Below are 21,557 nucleotides of genomic sequence, written 5' to 3'. Positions count from 1 at the left end.
TTTGTGCTGAAAAGGATAAAGGGTCTCTGTATTCCTTCTCCAGATACATTCACTGGTTTGCAAGAGGTACAAGTGACCAGTTTACACAATGTCTCAGACAATATTTCAGAAGTCACAGCAATTTTTAAAAATTCTCTCCAGACTTAGAGGCTTTTAGCATCCCAAGCAGAGTTATTGAACAGACCCTTCGATACAACTCATTCATGGTGGCCAGATATCCTAAATTAATCTGGTCCCAGCTGTCAGCATTTGGCCTATATCCCACTAACCCCTTCTTATTCATATACCCATCCTGATGTCTTTTAAGTGTTGTAACTGTACAAGCCACCACAACTTCCTCCAACAGCTCATTCCATAAACACACCACCCACAGCTTGGAAAAGTAACCCCCCCAAGTCCCTTTAGAAAAAAATGCTCCCCTCAAAAACTTACACCCTCTAGTTTTAGATTCCCCCACTCTGGGGAAAACCTTGTCTTCTACCCTAGCCATGCCCCCTCATTTTTTTTCATAAACCCAAGATTACCCCTCAATCTCCACTGCTCCAGGGAAAAAAGCCTCAAGTCCATTCAGCTCCTCCCTACAGCTCAAACTCTCCAGCCATGGCAACATCCTTGCAAATCTTTACCGAACACTCGAGTTTCACGACATCTTTCCTATCGCAGCATTCCAAAAGTGGCCTCAAGGGCAGAGGCAATTGTGCAGGCTCACTGCTGGGTCAGACAGCCATGCAGATTTATTTCTGTTTCTCTTCCCAGTCATTGCATTGTCTCTTCCGGCTTTTTAAGTGCTGTTGTTTTCATCTTTTCCCTGCCCCTTCTGAAGTTCCAAAACAATGTAATTACTTTTAAAACAGTAATTAATGCTCTTAGAAGTCTAAGAAATTAGCTCTAAAACAAAATACCTCAAGAGAACAGGTCTTACAGCCACAACTTTTCCCCCCATTCTCCATCTTGGATAGAGCTGCAATGGCTTTCAGCCAGCTTGTTCACAGGCCCAAGCCGTTCAGGGTCCTGGCAAGCAGAAAGCCTTTTTCAAAAAGAGAGGCTGGACTACAACCAGCTGTTTACTGTCGGCAGAATCACTGTACGCATCCTTAGTTCCAGCTCATCTACACCTTCAATTACACCTGCCTGAACTAGCAATTGTGTAACGTGCCTACTGGAATCATCAGGCCACCTTTTTTCAAAAAACATGAAGTAAATCTTTCAGCACAGCTTAGCTTCAGGACAGTTCTTTTCCCATTTCAGTCCACAATTAAAAAAGTTAAAAAGAAAAAAGAGAATAACACATGGTCTTTACAACTGAAAATTGTTCATCTAAAATTAGTAACATGAGGTCATGTTAGTAGTGTCTTGGCATTTGTCAAACTTGTACACTTTAAAAAGTTGCAAATATTAGTTGAAGACTAAAACAGTTATACTTCTAAATATTTCAGAATCTAAAAAGAACTGTAATTTCCTGGCTATTAAACATTACAAAATACTTCCTTTCCTCTATGAGGACAGCTTCAATTAGGCATGGTGCATCTTTAGGAAGAAATTGAGTTGGGGAGAAATTTAAAGAATTTACTTCAGCAGAGTTGTAATTCAACAACACAGTCAGTAGGCAAAGAATACTTGCCTAGATTAAGCATTCTATTGCTCCAATAGTCAGTCAACCACCAGGATCAGACAGTCTCCTTCATAATAGCTGTCCACTTTAAAGGTGCTGGAATGCTCTTTGCTATCTTGAAAAGTTATATACTAAATTACAAATATTTGTTTGTAACTGAAACAGTTTGCAATGTCACACAAATTAATGACCAGATAATGTTACATGGGAATTTGTCAAGCTCAATACCAGCGAGGACACAATTCCAGAAGAAAGATGAATGTTTCTTTATCCCAAAAGGGCAATCTGGAACTTTAAAGTTGCATCTTGAAGATGGCACCTCTGGGCAGTGCAGTATTTCCTTTGTACCATGCTCAAGTATCAGCCTAGGGTGTTGTTCAAATTTGCAATGGGAACTTAAGCCCACAACTCAGGTCAAAGTGCTACTACTGGATCAAGATTAATACAGCCTGAAAATGAGAACACTGAAGCAAGATATTCAAGGGCTCTAAGCATAATTAGGACTTTAAGTTAGTTAGTGCCTTAGCAGAGGGAAAAAAATGGTGGCAGTGATTAACAGTTAGTCTGTAAAAACAGATGCACACAAAACTATTGCACTGGATCACAACATTGTCATAGCTGCTGTAAAAATATTTTCAAATGAAAAGAACACATCCAGAAATTAATTCAGTTAGTAGAAACTGCAGATGCTGGGGAATCTGAGAACAACAAGGTGTAGAGCTGGACATGCACAACAGGCCACGCAGCATCAGAGGAGCAGGAAAGCTGATGTTTCAGGTCTGGACCCTTCTTCAGAAGATGAGAGAAGAGAAGGGGGTTCTGAAATAAATAGGGAGAAAGGGGAGGTGGACAGAGGATGGATAGAGGAGAAGATAGGTGGACAGGAGACAGACTGGTCAAAGAAGCGGGGATGGAGCCAGTAAAAGTGAGTGTAAGTGAGAAGGTAGGAGGAGATGGGTCAGTCCAGGGAGGATGGACAGGTCAAGGGGGTGTGATGAGGTTAGTAGGTAGGAGATGGAAGTGGGGCCAGAAGGGTCAGGCCCAAAACATCCAGAAATTAACATGTGTAAACAAAGAAACAACAGCATACAAAGAGCAGCACCTTAGGCCACACTGTAAGAAGCCCAAAATCGCATCTGATCTCAGAAGCTAAGCAGACTCCCACCTCCTAGACTCATCTCACCCCCTTGACCTGTCCATCCTCCCTGGACTGAGATATAACCCCCCCCCCCCCCCCCCCCCCCGGCCCAACCCCAACACTCCCTGCCCTGACCTGTCTGTCTCCTCTCCACATCTTCTGTACTAAATGTCAGCTTTCCTGCTCCTGACGCTGCTTGGCCTGCTGTGTTCATCCAGCCGTACACCTTGGTTATCTAAGTTATAGTTAGTACTTTGATGGGAGAATGCCTGGGAATTCCAAATGCAGTAGCCTTGATGGAGCCTTCTTGCTGCAGTGATATTGTTCCCACCCATAGACCAAGAGGCCTAGGTTTAAGTACCAACTGCTTCAGAGATGTCATTACACACCTCTGAACAGGTAGATTAGAAAAACAGGTTAAAATTAAAGAGGAAAAAAAATTAACTTGAGAGTTGTGAAGTCATGATACAGTCATACTGTCTAGTCTGGCAGATTTGATGGGGGGGGGGGGGGGGGGGGGGAGGGAGAGAGAAGAGAAAAGATCCTCTGTGGAAGTGTGGCCATCTTAAAGAAGGTTACTCAGGAAGTAAACACTGACAACTTCTGGCAGTTCAGAAGATTCTATGTTGAGCCAGACAGAATTGCTGGCAGCTTAATAGAAAATTTTAATTTTCTGACATGTCTTTTTAAAACAACTTAATCTTATTTGAAAAGAAGGTGAGCGGACCCTTACATTTTAAGGCTACCAAAATAATTGAAGAGCTTCCTTTCATACAGTTCATGCTCATTTTAAAGTTTAAGTGCAATTATCACACTTAAATCAGCACTTTTTTGAAAAAGCATGATTAAAGAATTCATTCCCAGTCTATGCCAATGCTGCTGCATGAAAAAAGTTGCCTATCCAGTTATTACTTCTGTGTAAATCAGTGTAACACATGGGGACCTTACAGAATGTAGCACACGCCCAAAAGGAAATGCCTTGTAAAACTGAACTTTCTGCCAGACAACTCCCCTCCAGCTAAAACCCTTGAAAGTCAGTTTTACAAAATCAAGCAAGTTTGACTGTTGAATATGTGATCTAACTCCAGAATAACTATTTACTTACCACAGTTACCTGACAACCACTCCAACACAGCATGAACTTAAACCCCCAAGACCCAACTCAACATCTACCCCAACATTTACCCAGGGACATCCGCACCTCCTAAAATCGGACACCTGCCTCTACCCATCCTGCTAGACCTGACTTGTGACCACCCTTTTGTACCATGGGACTCAATACTTGCCCTCCCTGTCAGGCCAGATTTTCACACCCATCCCAACACTGCAGCATTTACTTGGCCTCATTACCACCTTTCCTTCTTCCCACTTTGGGCCCTACTTAGTTGGCCTAGTACCCCCACAACCTACTTACTTGGTATCCTTGTGATCAGAGATAATGGGAACTGCAGATGCTGGAGAATCTGAGATAACAAAGTGCAGAGCTGGATGAACACAGCAGGCCAAGCAGCATCTTAGGTACCCTACCCATTACTACTGCAGCACTCAAACATGCCACTTATCAGACATACCCAACTTTAGACAGTAGCTGTCAAACTGGCTTTACAGTCCTTCATATTGCTGAATTCAATGACTGCTGTGGGAAGAGGACATTGTTTGCCTTCCCCTAACAGTTGCGCACTACAAACGATAGTTAAGACTGGAAATACAATTTGACAAAGGGAGCAGAATCACCCAACCAACAAAAAAAATTAAAGGACTCCACTTCCACTACCTTGGAAGTGCTCCCAAGACTCTCACCTAGAGAGACAGGATCAATCTTAAAAGTCCTTTTAAAAAAAATTTTCTACGAACCTTTCATCCTTTGTCTCCAAACAACTTGGTGTTTTAAAACACCGACATCTTTATGCCTGTCAACCAATCAACCACAGCATTTTACTCTTAAAGCAACTTGATACAAAAATTAACAGTACACCAGCAGGCATGCTATCACAACACCCCTCCCAACTTTCACTAAGATAGTTTTCTTTCTGTTCTGCAAATTAAAACAGCATTCTAAATATAGCCCAATTGGAGTCATCTGTCTCAAGCGAAGGTCAGAAATGGAGACATGCGCTAATGATTACACAACATCTATTTCCAGTCTTATCTCCTCAGATAAGGTGGTCTGTGCCCACATACAGCAAAATAGACCAGCTAATGTGTGTTTACGGTCAGTGGCCTGCAAATGTTAACTGCCAACTATCTGTCTATACACCTCTGCTTTATATTCAGCAGGAACTATAGTCACTGAATCCTCAATCATTAACCAAAAATCCAAGTGGACTATCAAAGACAAAAACTCATGCCTTCAAGAACTAATCAGAGACTTGGTATTTTGTGGCAATTAACTCATCATTTCCTTCCAAAAAAGGTGGTGTCAACTTGTGATCATATGATGTTTCCTTGCCCATGTGTGGCCTTGTGCCACAACATACAGGGTCAGAATTAGACTAATCAACATGGCTGATATGCTTCACAACCCTATTTTCCTGTCTTCTCCCATAACCATCGATTTCCTTTGGTCAAAGAACCTCTATCTTAAATACGCTCAACGACTTGGCCTCTACAGCCTTCTGAGGCAGTGGATTGCACAGATTCACCACCCTCTAGCCAAGGAAATTCCTTTTCAAAAATCAGTTAAAAGAAAGAACGTTGTCCCTTCACAGTGAAACCGTGCCCTCGGTCTTAGTCTCTCCAACTCGTGGAAACATCATATTCACATCCACTCTACTCAGGCCTCAGTATTCTGCAAGTTTCAGTCCATCTAGCCTGCATATCTATCGACTGTAGGATGAAACCAGAGCACATAATGGAAACCCACGCAGACAAGGAGGATTGAGAAGTCAGCACAGACAAATCACTCCAGTCTGCAATTGAACCCAGTGCCTGGTGTTATGAAGCAGCAGGGCTAACCACTGTACCACTGTTCTGCCTTTGTCAGACTGTATTCCATCTGCCACTTCTTTGCCCATTTTCCTAGCTTGTTTAAGTCCTTCTGCAGCTTCCACCCATCTTTAAAATCATCTGAAAATTTAACAACAATGCCCTCTGTTCCTTTACCCAGATTGTAAAAAGATATAACATGAACAGTTGTGGTCCATCATGGATCCCTTAGAACTCCACTAGTCACCATCCCGAAAAAACTCTTCATCTCTTCTCTCTGCCTTCTGCCAGTCAGAAAAACTTCCACTCATGCCAGTACATTGCCTCTAACACTATGGCTCTTATTTAGCAGCCACCTGTGCAGCACCTTGAAGGCCTTCCAGGAATACAAAACAGATCACACCTGCTGACTTTGTCTAACTTGCCCATAGAATGCTTTGAGAAGTTAAATAGATGTGTCAGGCATGACCTCCCCTTCAAGTCACACTTACTCAGCCCTACTTTACCATGCTCTTACATACTCCATAAATCGCATCCTTAGTAACAGGTTCTCAAATCTTACCAAGACCAGGGTCAGACTAACCAGTCTATAAAAACTGTCTTCTGGGGCCCTCCCTGTCTTTATTTATTGCTGAAAGATAGATCACACTAATCCCCCAGAATCTCCTCAGCCATCTACTTCATAATATTAGCATGTAGTCCATCCAGGCTGGGTGATTTATCCACCTTCACACTTTTTCAGCTTCCCAGCACATCCTTTGATAGCCACTACATTCACCTGACCCCTGAATCCCTTGAAGTTTGCTATGTTACTGGTGTCATCTGACCTGAAGTCTGATGCAGAATACCTATTCAGTTCTTCTGCACTTTTTTTATTCTCCATTACTACCTCTCCAGCCTCATTTTCCAAATGTCCAACATCCACCCTTGCTTCTCATCTCTTAGATATGAAGAGCACTTTTGAAAGAGACTTCGCAATACTCTAGCTTCTCACTAGCCTTCACCACATTGTTTCTTCTTTTGGATTAATTCCTCAGTGCCTCCCCTGCGACCATCAAAAACTCCTGCCATTCCTACTCGGCTCTCATTGCAATGAACTCTAGCCACCTCCAGCTTTTTCTGCCCAAACTGTAAGGTGATTTTTATGATTATCATGGTCACTGTCCCCTTATAGTTCCTTCTCTTGAGCTCGCTAATCAAGTCTGCCTCCTTACACATCAATTCCCAGAACTGGTTATTCCCTAGAGGGTTCTACTATATGCTGCTAGACATTCCAAGAATTCCTGCCCTTGGGATCCACTGCCAACCCTATTTTCCAGTCCATCAGCATACTGAAGTGCCCATTATTAGTGCCTTTCTTGCATGCCTTGCACGATTACAACATCAAATGATTTTGTTTCTGCCCCACATCCTGATTACTGCTACAGACTTGTACATAATTCCCATCAGGATCTTCCCACCACAGATTCTGTGCCTTCGGACTCTACAAATCTTTTAAAGAAGCAACTTCATTTCATACTGAGGGGGCAGCCCCTCATCACCACCACCGCTCCACCCTAACCCCTCAACAAATACACCAGCCCTTAGGTATTCAATTCCCAACTGTTTCCCTTGCAGGCACATCTATGATGGTGACAATATTGTACCTGCCAATTTCAATATGCATGACAAAGGTCAAATAAATTTTCTTGTAACTGTGCACATTTAAATTCAAACCATTTGTTCCTCTGGCTCTTACAACAGAGAGGCTTGCTAGGCCATTTCAGAGGACAGTTAAAGAGAACGCTGTTAGATTGGGAAAAAAGGCAAGAGGCCAGTTAAATATGCAGGTCACAAAGCTACATTGCAGTGGGTTTCAAGTCACATGCAGGTCAGACCAGTTAAGGACAGAAGTTTCCTTTTACCAAAAAGTCATTTTTCCATGGTCACTGTTAGATTTGTAATTCTTTAAATTTAAATTCCATTATCTGGTATGGTGGAATTCAAACCTGGGGTTTCAGGGTTAACAATCAATAATGTCACTAGGCCATCACCTCCCTGATCTTGATGCACACCACACCACCCTTTGGTGGTCTTTCCCATTCAGCAAAACACAGATCCCCTGGCCATTGTCCTATCTGCCACTGGAAACAGTTACCTTTCACTTATGCAATCAAACAGTTCACAATTTTACACATGTCTAATCCCCTTGGTGTTTTGGGGAAAAAAACTAAAACAAAAAACCAAAACAACTAGAATCTTTGAGACAGAATTCTGAAGAATCAGATTTACTTGACAATGTAACTTTTCATCTAGTTGAAACTAGTTTCATGCTCTACTCATCGCTTCTCACTGCTTATGAACCAAACAGTTGCAAACTCACATCCAGAATGTTAGCTCTCTGAGCTGGAAGGTTAGTTTTCAGACGTTTCGTCACCATTCTAGGTATCAGTGAGCCTCCGAAGGGCTGGTGTTATGTCCCGCTTTCTATTTATCTGGTTAGGTTTCCTTGGGTTGGTGATGTCATTTCCTGTTCTTTTTCTCAGAAGATGGTAGATTGATTTGGAGCCAGTGTGTTTGTTGATGGAGGTCCGGTTGGAATGCCGTGCTTCTAGGAATTCTCATGCGTGTCTCTTTTTGGCTTGTCCTAGGATGGATGTGTTGTCCCAATCAAAGTGGCGTCCTTCCTCATCTGTATGTAAGGATACAAGTGACATGACCCACTGTCACTCGTATCTTACATACAGATGAGGAAGGACGCCACTTTGATTGGGACAACACATCCATCCTAAGTGGCGTCCTTCCTCATCTGTATGTAAGGATACGAGTGACAGTGGGTCATGTCACTTGTATCCTTACATACAGATGAGGAAGGACGCCACTTTGATTGGGACAACACATCCATCCTAGGACAAGCCAAAAAGAGACACGCATGAGAATTCCTAGAAGCACGGCATTCCAACCGGACCTCCATCAACAAACACACTGGCTCCAAATCAATCAACCATCTTCTGAGAAAAAGAACAGGAAATGACATCACCAACCCAAGGAAACCTAACCAGATAAATAGAAAGCGGGACATAACACCAGCGCTTCGGAGGCTCACTGATACCTAGAATGGTGACGAAACGTCTGAAAACTAACCTTCCAGCTCAGCGAGCAAACTCATATCTAGAACCTCAACCCGAGCTACAAGTCTTCTCAAAACTCACTAGTTGCTAACATTTATCTCCTTAAAAATGAAGAATTGTGACCTGCATATTTAACTGACCTTTGCCTTTTCTCCCTCCCGTCTAATAGCCTTATCTTTAGTTGTTCATTCACCCCATCAACTTGCAATAAGTTGTGCCTGGTATTACAGTCCCATTGGAATTGTTACCTTTAAATTGGAAATTCAAATACTAGAATTATACGCCAAAAGTGAATTTACATCTGCAATATTGCAGATTAAGTAAGGCAAACACCACCTCAGACAAAAGGCTTAGGTTACAATTTAAACAAAAGTTTAAACTAAAGTTTTCTATTGAACCTCCTTTTTAATGGCTTCTTACAGAATGTCTTTGGCCACTTTGGAGGTTGAAGGTCAAAAACTTTCCACAGTTCCTTTGCTGAGCCTGGAGATTCAATTCTTCTGCAATGAATTTGAACAAAACAGCTACAGTCCAGACTTCCAATATCTCTAGCTAAATTCTCTTCTACTGCCTTCTCACCTCAAGGCTGAGACATGAACTTGGTTAATTCCATCTTTAAATTCAAAACTTTTGACTTCTTCCAACTGAATTGTATGTGAGAAAGAGAACACTCCAACCCAAATAAAAAAAACTTGCACCCTGCAACCCATTTGCAAAACAGAAATTTACATCAATGCTTAGCCACAAAACTGAATCTTTGATTGATACTAAGATGAATAAAGTTTGATAAGATTTGTAGCTCTAGTCAGAGGAGCTTGCAGACTTGCTCGCTGAGCTAGTGTACTAGATTGCAGATGTCTTGTCACTGTGCAGGGTAACATCAGTGCACCTCCAGTGAAGTACTGGTGTTCTGTCCCGCTTGTTGCTTATATGCCTGTTTTGCTGGGGTGGTTGGTATTACTTCGGAGTCTGTTTTTCCAGAAATCAGTTCAGTTCAATGCATTTGTTGTTGGGGCTCTGGTTGAAATGCCAGGCCTCCAGGAATTCCCAAGCAGGTCTGTTTGGCTTGTGCTATTATGCTCCCCATTATCCAAGCCAAACTCTGGGTCTACATAGATAACACCTTTGTGATCAAATGCACGAGACTGGAAGAAACCTACCAACACACAACATGCTCACCAGAATAAAATTCACAAAATAAGAGAATACCAACTGACTTGTCTTCCTGGACATAAAACAGTAGAAAGCAAAATGCAGAACTCCAGACCAGCATTCAAAGGAAAGACCACCCACAGAAGTCAGGTACTTAATTACACCAGCAACCATCCCACAGGACATTATTCAAAAGAGCCACAACAAGCAACCCAGAATTGTGCTAAGTAAAACAGGAACATTTGTATAGAGTTTTTAAAAAAAAATGGATACTCAAAAGTCAACATCCATTACCTCAGAGTCAAACCACAACATGGCCAGATACACTAAGTCACCCTACCGTACAGAGGTCTATCAGAGATGGCCACAGACCTCTCAGACTCCTAGGTATCAGGGTAACTCACTAACCAACAACCAACCTGCAAGAGTTACTGACGAACGTAAAGGATCCCATACCCACAACCAATTAAGCTAATGTAACATGGAAAATCCCATGCAAGGACTGAGAAACATTACATAGGAGAAACTGGAAGTAAAGTGGTAATAAGGATACACGAGCACCAACTAGCCACCAGGAGACGTGACCAATTCTCACTAGTCTCAACACACACGGACAAAGACACAAATGCAACTGAGATAACACATCTGTCATAACATAAGCCAAACAAAGACATGATTGGGAATTCCCAGAGACCTGGTTTTCCAACCAGAAGTCCAAACACATTGTAGTAGACCCAATATACAAAACACTGAAAACAAACAGAACTGGAAGTAATACCAACCATGCTAGCAAACAGTCATACAAATAACAAGCAGGGCAGAACACCACAGATGCACTGACGATGCTATCCAGCAGGGTGACAAAGCATCTGCAATCAAACATACTGGCTTGGCGAGCAAGTCTGCAAGCTCACTAATATGAGTAACTTCTCATTCAGTTATTGAGCTTCTTGTAGATTTGCAGGTCCTACCAAGACAATACCTTATTTCACAAATTGCTTTCAGCTGCTTTTTGTATAGAAATTCCATACAGAAATTAAAGCTTTTATTAGGTTAGATATTGACAGTGACATTCTATCACATGGTCAGAAAAAGGTCATCCATTAGTTAAGTTTTCTCCCTCTAAATTCTAATCTCGAATAAATATAGATCACGCCTAAACCATCACTATTTCACGTTCAAAGTGTTTCTGAAATCCAGCATTTTACCTTACTTGTACAAATGTTATCTTCCTGAAATTAAAGCTATTAATACAAACCATGAAACTAGGTGGTTAAGATAGTGGATTAGCACATTTCTCCTTAAAAGGAACTGTTGCATGTTTAAATCTATCCTAAGTGAAACAAAACTGACAAGCCCTAGACTACTGGTCGATGAGTTTTAGGCCTTTGATGTACAAGGACCCTAAAAAGTACATAGCTAATAATTGCAATGTATACTTGGGAAGAAAAAAATCTTAAGACTTGTTGGAAGTGAACACATTTCTGCTGGAGAAGCAAGGCAGCAGAAGGCTAGTGCTCCAGGACCCTCAAAAGAATTACTTTATAGGATATTATTCTTAATATACCTTTCACGTAAATATTAAGCTGAGCATGATAACAGCCATCATTTTCACATTGTTTCAAAGCACAACCGTCCAAATACAGCAAACTTTGTTTTAACCAACACCTTATCAACAAATGGTCTTGATAGATCAGCAAAAGTTACATACCTCAAATACTGAGATTTACTGCAAATTCAGAGTATTTACGATACAATTTAAATAAAGCTGGTGTATGCCCCCTGCAATGTTTGTTACTTACCGTATTTTTACATTGATGTTTTCACATCGTTTGAGAGATATTGAATTCTCAAAGTTTTGCTTGTTCAGGGTTTTACCGCAGTTGTACATACTTCTTGACTATCTGTAATATTTGATAAACTGGCACACTTCCTAGCCCCATAGATGCCGGTTAATAAAAAAAGTTTGCTGCAAAATCATTTCATTCTTAAAAACCGACAGTTACCCAGCCTGCAAAACACTTCCATTTTCAACTTTCCTTGAGCATTACCTCATCCACCCTTATCTATTTGAAATCTCCAAATAGAAGACCATTGTCCACACTAAAATAGCCTTAATCCAAGGTCAAAAACAACATTAAGTCAAAATACGAAAGAACTGTCGAAGCTGGAAATCTCAGCCATTCTGAAGGGTCACTAGACTAGAAACATTACCTCTGCTTTGCCTCCAGAGATGCAGCAAGACCTGTGGAGTTTCTCAAGCTATTTATTTTTCTATCACAAGCAACGTGCTCTGTGCCCATTATCATTCAGCATGGTTTTCCTGTTCTCCCTGCAACCTTTGATACAGTCACTAATAGAATCCATCTATGCACCAGTAAAAAGATTTTATTTGCCTGCTCCTACTTGTTACATTTAAACTATCTTGCTGCTCCCTCACTGATGACAGATTGAGAGATACTGGAAGCCTTCCAAGTACACTGAGTGGAACCACACCAGATGCAGTTCAAGGTAGCAACAGACCACCACTTCAGGGCAATGAGGGGGGGGAAAAACATCATGCACTCCTCACAAGTGACATCAATGCTCCAAGAAAGAAATACAAAAAAAAGGAGAGGGGAACAATTGGTATCTATTTCTCAAATGGGAAGTGAAAAGTAACAAAATTAGGCAACACTTAGGAATGGTTAGGTTCACCAAATCAATCCTGCTGTTAAAAAATAGCAGGAATGAACAAGGTTTTCTATGGTAAGGCCATCCAGCCCATCATTCTACAAGATCGTGGATAATTTGCCTTTGACCTCATTTCCCCATAGCCTTCAACTCATTTTTTAAAAAGCATCCACTGTAAATACTTTCATTGATCTAGTAGATACTATTTTCTGCATTATTAGAGAATCCCAGTCACCATTCAAGAAACACCTTTACATTTCAGCTGCCGAATAAAGACACTTAAAACGATGTCCCCTAATTCAAAGCTCTCTCACTGGCAGGAACATCTGATTGAGGGAGCTTGACAGGGTAGACAATTTTGTATGCTTCACTAAGATCATCCATTTCTCTAAACTCCAATGTGATATTCCTTATGAAGGGCTTTATCAATTTACTTATACTTTCCATCAAGATTCTGAAGTTGAGACTCATTGAGCTCCAACTCTATTACTGACTATTTCCTTTATATGGAAAATAGTAGCCAGCCAGTAATTACTTTCCTTTACAGCTAACCACAACATTCTCCAGATGCCAGTATCACGTTGTCCCAAACCCATGGTGTGCAGCCATGTTAAGATTTTAAGACTTATTTCAAAGATTCCAAAGTTTCTAAAGCAACTTGCTAAATAGCAGCTAACAACAAAAACACTAGACCACTATTAGGTTATTTGTAAGCAATGGGAATCAGCAGTTTAAAACACACTGTCAGCCTCCCAAAATAATACACAAGAAATAACTGGAATCAAATTTGAGAGAAGTAGCAATACATTTCCCAGTATCAGCAATCACATGGCACAAAATGGTCCCAGTATAAAGTGAACTAGAACAAATTCTTAATCCAAAGGGAAAATTACAAAATTGACATTTAGCCAGTGAGTACTATAATTATGATTTTAGTGATTCTGACAATTATTTCAGCAAAAACCCAAGTCTTAGATCTAAACTAAAATTTTATTGGAACTACGTTTTCAAAGAAAAAAAATGAAGAAAAAGCAGAGGAGACTTTCAGCTCACTGTCACAAATTCGTGAAAGTGTAAAAATCATTGTTTTTTTTAAATACTAATTCCAGCAATGCACTGTAATTAGTTAGGAAGCAGAAAAAAGGTACTGAAAATATGCACATTTTCAAATTAATACATTGTTTTAGCTAGACGATAAGCATTGTTGGAACAAGACAAGACATGCAGCTCCCAGCAACAGTATGGTTACAGTGCACAACACAGCAAACTATTAATCCCAACATTATTTGCATAGCTGACCGTTTTTAATAGTCTCAAAAGCAGTCAGCAGCAACTCATTCCAAGCGTGCCCAGTGAGGAAAACAAAAACAAAAACACACCTGAAACAAAACCAAGTGCCAAAATCTGACCTCATTCTTCAATATAATAAATAATTTGAGTTGTGTGTGTCATATTATGAGATGGGTGAACACTCCTGCATTACATTTATGGAACATCAGCACAGATCCTGTATAATCCAATATAATTTTAGGCAAAATTTAACAGTAGTTTAAACACAAGGAGGAACAAAAAAAGGAAAAACAAGCTTCAAAATGCTCAAACATTCCCGTAATTTGAAGTCATGGGTAACTAATAATATATTCTTGCCATATCCAAAACTAAACTATTTTAAGAACACTTGCTTAAAGAGGATCACACCAACTGGTTCACTGATAAATCCTTCCTTATTTCAAAGATTTTAAAGTTTCTAAAGCAACTTATTTCCCCTCCCTGGTTGATATGAAAAATTTAGCCCTATGAAAGAAACCATAGGTTATTTAACTTCTTTGCTGAATTAAGCTGCTGTTAAGTGCAGTAGAGGTTTATAACTTAAAGCACACAGGCAAGTTTAAACTCAAAAGTACAACTAATTTACATGATTTAACACTGGGGAGCTGGAAGTGGCCAAAGTCAGCAGGTCCAGAGGACAAGACCAGCTGTCCATCAGCTACAAACATACATCATAAATAGGGGCTTAACAAAAGACAGTGATCAGGCCTGTAAATAAAGCAACATTAGAAATAAACATGAAAATTGAAGTGTACTAATTAGTTCAGTGAATTAGTACGCACCCAGATCAAGTAGTATTCACCATCCCTGTGGGAACCATGTGCATGCAATACTAGCCACCCAATTGGCATAAGAAAAAAATTATTTTTTATGTTATGACAACATTGGTAATGTAATACTGGTAGTAGTCTATAGGCTTGAAATCTTCATGCAGATTGAAATAGTTCATTTGGCAAAGGGAGCCATGTGGAAGAATTCAGACTATACTCACTGACAGTTTCTAAGAACAATAAGTTGTGGAATTAACCAAGCACGAGTCTGTTTTGGATCTAGCGATGTGTACAAGATAATACCAGAGTAAAAGAATCCCTGCGAAACAGTGAACATAACATAGTAGAACTTTGCATTAACTACAAGGGGGAGGAACTTGAGTCAGCAAAGCTAAGTTCAAGTAAGGGCAATTACTTAGGAATGAGGGCAGATTTGGCTGAAGTGGGCTAGGAAAGGAGTTTAGTAAACACATTCGCAGAATAATGGTAGATGTTTAAGAAAATAGTCAATGGCTCAAAGCAAAGATATATCCCAGTGTAGGAGGCGAATTCTAGGAAGGGATAAGCTAGCCACGGTTAGCCAGGGAAGTTAAGGGCACCATCAAACTCAAAGATAAAAGTACAATATGCCAAATTATCATGATAAACCAGATGCTTTGAAAGTTTTTAAAAACTAAAACATAACCAATGAGGAAGAAGATAGCTAAACTACGATATCAAGACAGACATCAAGTACTTTTTTATAAAAATCTCTAAACTGGAGAAGCCAACAAAAAGGGCAGGGAAAATAACAGGATGCAGGAAATTGTATCGGGACTGTAGTAAAACTCTACAGCAGAAAATATGAATAGCATTTAAAAGTTACTAAACAATCAAGGTGTAAAATTCAGTAAATATCACCTAGGAAGAGTGCTAGGGAAACTCGGTGCTAAATACCAAAAGGTCCCCAGTACCTGATGGAACGCACCCTACAATACAGAAGTAGCTACAAAGACTAAGACAGCAGACACACTGGAAAAATGGCAGCTTTATTTAGCAAAGGAAAGAGACAAGAGAATAGTTAACTATAATTTAGTTTAACCAAGTGAGTTGCGTTAAGTCAAGTTTCAACTCTTACTGGGAAGATGTTAAATCCTATTATTCTATGTAATAGCCAAGCATTTAGAAATACATATGATCAGGCAGATTGAAGATGGTTTCATGAAGTAGAAATCACACCTGATAAATTTACTACAATTCTTTGACGTGGTAATGAGCAGGACAGATAAAAGGATAATATAACAGAGTCACACAGCACAAAACAGACTGTGGTCCAAATCATCCACACTAACAAGAAATCCAATCTGGCATACTCCCATTCGCCAGCCTATTCACAGACACATTTGGTGCATTTTAAATGTTGTAATTGTACCTGCTTCCACCACTCCCTCTGCAGCTCATACCATACATGCACCACCCTCTGCATAAAGTTACCCCTCAGGCCCTTTTTTTAAAATCCTTCCCCTGATCTCAAACCTCTGCTCTCAAGTTTTGGATTCCCCCACACTGGGAAAAAGACAGTGGCTATTCACCTTATCCATACCCCTCAAATTTTGTGAGCTTCTACAAGGACATCCCTAAGCCTCCAACACTCCAGGGAAAACAGCCCAGCCTATTTAGCCTCTCCCTACAGCTCAAACTTCCAATTGCAGCAGCATCCTTTTAAATCTTTTCCAAACTGTTTCAGGTTTAAGAGCATCCTTCCTGTAGGAGGGCAACCAGAATTGTACACAGTATTCTTAAAAGTAGCCTCACGCATGTCGTGTACAGCCACAACGTGACACTCCCCAGTCCTATGCTGAAGTGTTTGGACCAAGGAAGGCAAGTGTGCCAAACACCTTCACCACCCTGTCTACCTGCAACATCACCTTCAGAAGGAAAGTAAAGATCCACACCCCTAGATCTTTCAGCAGCAACACTCAGGGCCCTACCATTAACTGTACAAGGCCTGCCCTGGTTTGCCTCACCAAAATGAAAAACCTCATTTATCTAAATTAAACTCATCTGTCACTCCACAGCCACTAGCCAATCTGATCAAGGTCATGTGGCACTGATCATCATTTTCACTGTCCACTACACCACCTACTTTGGCATCATATCTGGGTTTTCAGAAGGTGTTTGGTAAGGGACTATGTTAGGCTACTTAATAAAAAGGTTAAAGCCCATGATGTTAGAGGTTTTAATGTTAGCATAGATAGAGGAATGACTAATTTTAAAAAACAGCTGGGACAAGGTGGACATTTTCAAGATAGTGACCAGTGGACTGCCACTAGGATCAGTACTGGGGCCACAATTATTCATAAGTATACTTAATGACTTGGATGAGGAGAGTATAGCCGAGTTTGCAGATAACCCAAAAAAGGTGGGGAGGAGTCAGAACTTGCACAAGAATATAGATGGATTAAACAAGTGGACAAAAAACCTGGCAGATAGAGAATAATGTGGGGAAAGAGGAGGTTATGTACTTTTGACAGAACCAATATTTAAGATTATTTAAATGAAGAAAGTCTGCAAGGTGCTGCAAAAGAGGCATTTCTAAGTTCTCTGGCATGAATCAATAAAGCTACAGGTTTCAATATTCACAACAATTTATTTGTACAGTGCCATCAAAAAGAATTCACTTTTTAGGATTATAAAAAAAGTGTCCCAAATTTACTCTTTAGGGATGTGTTATTTTATTTGGCATAAATCATTTAGTCATCTCCTGCATAAAATGAAACAAATCCTGTTGCAGCTTGCAGCAATTCTCATCAGGAGATTTGTTATGATATGCCACAACATCTGCGTAACTTACCAGAATTAGACAATCTTGACTCCATTCCAAAAAGCTTCAAATTATAGGCATTTTTACATCTATATTTTTTCTGGCAGGATATGGTGGCTGTTATTAAACAATGCAAGATGTTAGGGGGCCAAATGAGCATCATTTTTCCACAACTTCAGAAGCAGCAAGGAGGATTCAATTTCTTGTAGACATTTACTTCACAATACAGATTAGTTAACAATCTCAAAAGCAATTTCACCATATATAGGAATAGATTATAGAGGATAATCAACATGTAGAAACCACCAGAACAATGAATAACTATGCTACATTATGTAGTTTATCAAAATGTTGCAGTGTCACAGCTGAGATTATTCAGACAACATGCACATCTCTCATTAAAGAGAATCCCATTATGTACATCTAGAATTTAAATTTGATAGTTGACAGTAAGCTTATAGCAAAGGTATGATCTATGCTCAAGTACACATCTAAAAAAATTCACTGTCTACACTGACAACTGTACCTTTGGACTGCAGAGACTACTAACACAAATGCCATGTAAAATTTTCCTTGGAGGAAAAGCAAAAAAACAGCAGTGTTTTTCTTTCCTCGGGGAAAGAGAAAAAACCTATGGTGCTATTTGAACAAAACTGAAGGTGTTTTCTTGCTATGATGCCCATTATCTACTCCCCCAAATCAATCCATTATCTACCCCCCAAAATCAATCAGCAGATCTGACTCTCTGCTTTGTATTATAAAACCTTTCAGCAACATCATGTTAGCAAGCTTCAGCTATAAAACACTGCAGTTCTGGTTGTGACACAGTAGGAAAGAAATAATTGCCTTGAAGGTGTAGACAGATTCATTAGGATGTTAGAGATAATGGGAACTGCAGATGCTGGAGATTCCAAGATAATAAAATGTGAGGCTGGATGAACACAGCAGGCCAAGCAGCATCTCAGGAGCACAAAAGCTGACGTTTCGGGCCTAGACCCTTCATCAGAGCTCTGATGAAGGGTCTAGGCCCGAAACGTCAGCTTTTGTGCTCCTGAGATGCTGCTTGGCCTGCTGTGTTCATCCAGCCTCACATTTTATTATCTTATTCATTAGGATGTTGCGTTGATTGGAGAGATTCACCTATGAAGAGACTAGATAAGCTGGGGCTATTTTTCTTATAGGAGGGAAAGAGGGGGGATTTATTGCAGGAAGGGCGATTCTGACTGAGGTACAATATTCTGAGGGGCATGGGACAGGGTACATAGGGAGAAATCTTCTCCAAAGAATGGGCAAATATCAGGGCACATGGTTTTTAAGGCAAAGTGGTGGGTTAGTGACGATTCAAGGAAAAGCAAAATCATCCAAAGGCCAAATGTACATGAAACTCACTGTCTGAAAAACCGATTCGTGGAGGTAGGAAGCCTCAACACAACTATTTAGATGGGCACTAGAAGAAAAACATAGCGCACAAGGCTACGTGCCAGATGCAAGGAAACAGGAAATAGATGGACATTTGGTAACCAACACACAGACATAACAGGCCAAAGGACCACTTTCTGTACTGTGAAGAAGAATGACCAGCAATATGCAAATAAGTGATAACAATCAAAAGTGCCTAATACTCAAGTTGAAGGAAAGTGCAAATCATGAAGGGGAGGCAATGGCCTAGTAGTATTATCACTGGACTATTAGTCCAGCGACCCAGGTAATGTTCTTGGGAAGTGAGTTTGAATCCGGCCACAGCAGATATTGGAATTGGAATTCAAATTCAATAAATATCTGGAATAAAGAATCTAATGATGACCATGAATCCATTGCCAATTGTCAGAAAATCTCATCTGGTGGTTCAGTAATGTCCTTTAGGGAAGGAAACTACCATCCTTACTTGGTCTGGCTCACAGATAACTCCAGACCCACAGCAATGTGGCCGACTCTCCTTAACTGCCCTCCAGGCAATTAGGAATAAGAAAAAATAATTACATAATTGCTATGAACAAAAACCTCCAACTGATGGAATAAATAGTCTGCTCTATCCCATGATTCTAACATGGGTTATAAATTCCAACCTACATTCATGTTGGGGAGATATCTAGCACATCCTGTAACCTAAGCAATTCTATGTATAAAGTTTCAAAACTATTGACAAGCTAAGATCATTTAGACATGACCACACATCTTTCTTAAACCTGAGTAGAAAGACAGGCCAGAAATAAATGGCAAGCCATAAATTTCACAAATTTAGATCTACCAAGAACAGACTGAGGAGTCACCCACCGACAGAGACGCAGTCGTCCTTTCACAGAGCGCTCAGGTAAAAAGAGACAACATTCAGGATAGGACTGAAGTTTCTATGGCCAAGTCTTAAGAATATAGCAGGTACAAAATTTCACAACACCATATGTCCAGAAACCATAATAACCACCACGTAAATCAAAGCATTTAAAGAAATGAATAACCAAGAAACCAAAGGTCAACAATTGCACTGCCTAAAACCTCTCTTTCGATAAACTGCTAAATATCTTTAGAAAGCTAGATGCCAGATTTCACTTAATTATAGACACACATACATACATGCCTTGGAACGTTTTCAGAAACACGAAAGGCGCTGATTAAACGCAAATTATTGTTCCTGTCATGCTCAGGAATTAAAACCCCGGGCGGGGAAACGAGCTTCAGACAAGGTGAGATCTGTAACAGGTTGAAGATGGAGGTGGGCAATGGGACAGCACCAGGTGAAGGCCCTGGACAAAGCTGTTTCGGGGGATAGGAGGTGGGGTTTTGGCGTAGGGGATGGGCGGGGGGTGGTGGGGGTGTGTGGGGGGGAGGGGAGATAGCTCGGAGGCTCCGCACCTGCCGCCTGCCCACCGCCCGGCACCACGGCCCGCTCCGATTGGCCACCAGGGCCCAGACGTCATCAATGGCTCGCCGGCCGATTAGTTCGGCCTGCTGTCACTTAAAATGGGAGCGAGGAGCACCCACCCACTCGGCAACGCGCCGCCTCACTGACAAATCACCGCCAGCCGGTGGGCCGGAACAGGGTCAGCATCAACGACCATTAAAATCTCAGACATCTCTCTCTCTCTCTCTCTCTCTCTCTCTCTCTCTCGCGCGCGCGCGCGCGCGCGCCCCACGTGAACCCTAAAAACAAACAGCACTTCCGTACCAAGTTGTCACCCCAAGCCGACGACTCGACATCATTCTCCACAGATTAAAGACAGCCAGACCGGAAGGACTGCTCCCTTTCCCTTATCATTGGCCGTTCTTTTGCACTGCGGCGTCCCATTGGACTGGCTGTATGTACTCTGGCTCTTCTATTGGCTAATAACTACGTCAATCACTACCGTCACAGAACCGGAACCGTTCGCAGGGTGGATCACGTGGTCTGCCGGTTGTCACGGACGCCATTTTTAATTTCAAATAAACAATGAGTGCTCCACCTGGTGGTGCTGGGAATAATTACCCAGCAGGATGAGGTCATCCTAATGGAAAACAGACTGTCTCTATAAAGTCTTACAGTCAAGAGCCATAGATTTACACAGCATGGAAACAGACCCTTTCGTCTAACTCGTCCACGCCAACCATGTTCCTAAACCAAGCTGGCCCCACCTGCCTGCGTTTGGCTTATGTACCACCAAACATTTCCTATTCATGTACTTATGCAGATGTTTTGCAAATGTTGTAACTGTACCTGCAATTCACTTCTTCTGACAGTTCATTCCACACATGAACCACTGTCCGAGTAAAGGTTGCCCACGTATCTTTTTTTAAAGTTTTCTCCTCTCCCCTAAAAAGTATGCCCTAATTTTGAATTTCAAGAGTTGCTCGACACATGGAAATGCGGTATTGAGAAACTAAGCATCAATGTATAAATCTCTATTCTCAAATGCAAACTAGATCTCCAAAATGCATCAAAAACTGATGTCCAAATACGGGAAGATAATTAAAATTTCAGCTAAATGAGATTCCCATGCTGGCTAGGCTCAAGCCCCCTTACAGGTCGGGTCTACATTCACTGGAGTTGAGAAGTTTGCAAGGTTGTCTTGGA

General features: G+C 40.9%; 1 protein-coding gene across 8 annotated transcripts in view; it reads right to left on the bottom strand.

The window, feature by feature from the left end:
- aktip (akt interacting protein) overlaps positions 1-20,778 on the bottom strand; it is a 35,291-nt gene extending 14,513 nt beyond the window's left edge. The window contains exons 1-2 of one of the 8 annotated variants that reach the window (XM_048547124.2): positions 20,676-20,720; positions 17,543-17,629 (exon numbers count right to left, since the gene is read on the bottom strand). The gene's annotated coding sequence lies outside the window, so the exon portion shown is untranslated. Of the gene's footprint in view, positions 1-902; positions 924-17,542; positions 17,630-20,079; positions 20,300-20,362; positions 20,384-20,675 lie in introns of those variants that run through there. The other 7 variants (XM_048547127.2, XM_048547125.1, XM_048547129.2 and 4 more) reach the window with 7 other exon arrangements.
- Positions 20,779-21,557: the final 779 nt, after the last annotated feature.

The sequence above is a fragment of the Stegostoma tigrinum genome, chromosome 16, assembly GCF_030684315.1.
Source record: "Stegostoma tigrinum isolate sSteTig4 chromosome 16, sSteTig4.hap1, whole genome shotgun sequence".
Lineage (NCBI taxonomy): Eukaryota > Metazoa > Chordata > Chondrichthyes > Orectolobiformes > Stegostomatidae > Stegostoma > Stegostoma tigrinum.
Note: the sequence above shows the minus strand (reverse complement) of the source record. Positions and strands in the feature narration are given on the sequence as shown.